The sequence below is a fragment of the Arachis hypogaea genome, chromosome 14 (assembly GCF_003086295.3).
Source record: "Arachis hypogaea cultivar Tifrunner chromosome 14, arahy.Tifrunner.gnm2.J5K5, whole genome shotgun sequence".
Classification (NCBI taxonomy): Eukaryota; Viridiplantae; Streptophyta; class Magnoliopsida; order Fabales; family Fabaceae; genus Arachis; species Arachis hypogaea.
In genome coordinates this window covers 57,460,954-57,463,900 of record NC_092049.1, presented here as the reverse complement: position 1 = coordinate 57,463,900, position 2,947 = coordinate 57,460,954, and the positions used below count along the sequence as shown (strand labels likewise).

General features: G+C 38.6%; 1 non-coding gene across 1 annotated transcript; it reads right to left on the bottom strand.

Annotated features, from left to right (window-relative positions):
* Positions 1–2,203: 2,203 nt before the first annotated feature.
* Positions 2,204–2,310, bottom strand: LOC112745028 (small nucleolar RNA R71). The gene has a single exon (XR_003172978.1). It is a non-coding gene; the product is annotated as a small nucleolar RNA R71 (small nucleolar RNA).
* Between the last annotated feature and the right edge of the window lie 637 nt (positions 2,311–2,947).

Here is a 2,947-nt window from a genome sequence, read left to right as displayed (position 1 = left end):
TGATTTTTGCTCAATTCCCTCAATTTCAGCCAAAAAATACCTGAATTCATAGAAAAATACACAAACTCATAGTAAAGTCCAGAAATGTGAATTTAACATAAAAACTAATGAAAACATCCCTAAAAGTAACTAGATTCTACTAAAAACATACTAAAAACAATGCCAAAAAGCGTATAAATTATCCGCTCATCAGTGGTCAATGAAGGGAGACGTGCCCCTTGAGGATTGGGTGTGGCATGCGAAGTCAGATTCAGAGTGAGGCGTGGCACGCCACTGAAGCGCCAACCACATGCCAGCTATGAGATCACGTTTATTGAGTTTCTTTTTCCTCCAAAATGTAATTTTACTTTCAATTTTGTATTTTCTTTATTTGCTAGTGCTAGGAGTAGTATAAATACCCCTTGAAAGTACTGAAGAAGGGGGTTAAGCAGTTGAGCTATTAGTTGAAGGATAGTTAGATCACTTTTTCCATCTCTTACTTTTTCTTCAGCTATGAGTAGCTAAATTCCCTCTCATTGAGAGATGGAGCTCTGTTGTACTTGATGGATTAATGATAATGAATTTCTTCTTCTCTTCATCTTCTATTTAATTTGCTAGAAGGAATTTCGTTCTTCATGCTAGTGTTTAATCACCTTGGAAAAGGGGTTGAATGCAAAATGGGTTTCATGGGAACCTTGAAAAAGGAAACATAAAATCATGCTAGAAATCCCTTCTCACACTTGAGTAGGATCTAGGTTGTGTTGTTTGGATATGGTGACATAAAATCCTCCCTCTACTTGGACCTATGATGATGTGTGGTATAATCAGGGACCAAGCATATCTCTCTTCATGAGCAATTAGACCAAGAAATTGGCTATTGATCAAGATTTGAGAGATTGAGTCACAAAGAGATTGGGGCTCAATCAATCATGATTGCCAAGAGGTCAATGAGTTGCATGATTGAAGAGAATATGAGCTGGATTTAATCCAAAGAGACAACATCTCCTGATCTCAATGAATTTCCCTATTCTTATCTTCCACTTTCTTTATAGCTTTCTTTACATTCTGCAATTCCCCATTCCCATTTATAATTAAGTCATTTAAGTTTCTGCTCTTTACTTTCCTGCCATTTCCAATTCTGCCATTTATTGCTTTCATTTACTTTTGAGTCATTTATAATTCTATATAGTTACAATTCTGCAATCACAATCTATTCTGCTTAACTTGACTAATTCACCAATTAATTAAAATTGCTCAAATCTACCACTCTCTGTGGATACGATCCCACTCCACTGTGGGTTATTACTTGATGATAACTTTGGTGTGCTTGCCAAAAGAACAGATTCACCATTTTTTACATGTGGAGTGAATTCGACTCATCAAGTTTTATGGTGCCATTGCCGGGGATTGGTTTGAATTTGACAATGATTAAATTGATTGGGGAGCTGGATTAAGCAATTTTATTACCTCGTTATTTTCTTTTAGCTCTTTATTTTTCTGTCTACACTGTTTTCCTTATTTTTACTTTGATTATTTTAGCTATTCATTGTTCATATTTCCATTCTTCTAACTGTTTGATTAATTGCATGAACCAAGCTAACCACCAAACTTAACTGTGGTGATTTTTTAACTTGTCCTCTACTTGTTGTTTGTTGAATGTATGACAGGTAGAAGGGGGGAAACTTCATCCTCTTTTGATAGTAAAATTGAGAGGACCTTCCTTAGATTAAGGAGGGAAGCAAGAGGCAAAGGCATAGTTGGAGAGGAACTAGTGGAGGAAGATCTGAGAACCACCATGGATGACGAAGTACAAGATAATGTTGGAGGAGATGCTGGAAATCATGTTGGGCAAGAGAGGAGAGTCTTAGGCTCCTACATCAACCCAAATCCAGGAAACTGTGGCAGCAGCATCCTCAAACCAATAATCCATGCTAACAACTTTGAGTTGAAATCTCAACTCATCACACTTGTCCAGAATAATTGTTCATATGGAGGAGAAGCCCAGGAGGACCCAAACCAACATCTCACTACATTCTTGAGGATTTGTGACACTGTAAAGTCCAATAGTGTGCATCCTGACACCTACAAACTACTTTTATTCCCTTTCTTACTCAGAGATAAGGCAACAAAGTGGTTAGAAGCATTTCCCAAGGAGAGCCTAACCATATGGGATGATGTTGTAAATAAATTTCTAGCAAGATTCTACCCTCTACAGAGAGTCAACAGGCTAAGAGCTGAGGTGCAAACTTTCAGACAGCAAGATGGTGAAACACTCTATGAGGCCTGGGAGAAGTTCAAGGATTTGACAAGGAAATGCCCACCTGATATGTTCAATGAGTGGGTGCAACTACACATCTTCTATGAAGGGCTGTCGTATGAGTCAAAGCAAGTAGTAGATCATTCTTCTGGAGGCTCACTCAACAAGAAGAAAACCATTGAAGAAGCCATAGATGTCATAGAGACTGTAGCCGAGAATAAGTACTTCTATGCTTCAGAAAGAACTCAAAAGAGAGGAGTGATGGAGCTCAACTCAATGGATGCCTTGCTGGCCCAAAATAAATTGATCACTGCACAAGTAGCAGCCTTGACCAAGAAGATGGAGAGTAATCAAGTCTCAGCCATCCAAGTCCAAACTCCCCAACAAGAAGGGGATGCACCAGAAGTCAAAGGTGAATGGGAACAAGCTAATTATGTGAACAGTTCTAGACCTCTATATGACCCAAACTCCAAGACATACAATGCAGGTTGGAAGAACCACCCGAACTTTGGGTGGGGGAACCAACAAAACCACAATCAAGATCATACAAAGCCATACCAAGCCAATCAATACCATAATCACAACCCCAACCATCAATCAAACAATAACAGACCCTATCACAATACACAAAACACATCATATCATTCCACTCAACAAATACACAATAACCACATCAAGACACATCAACCTCAACCATGCAACCATGTGAGA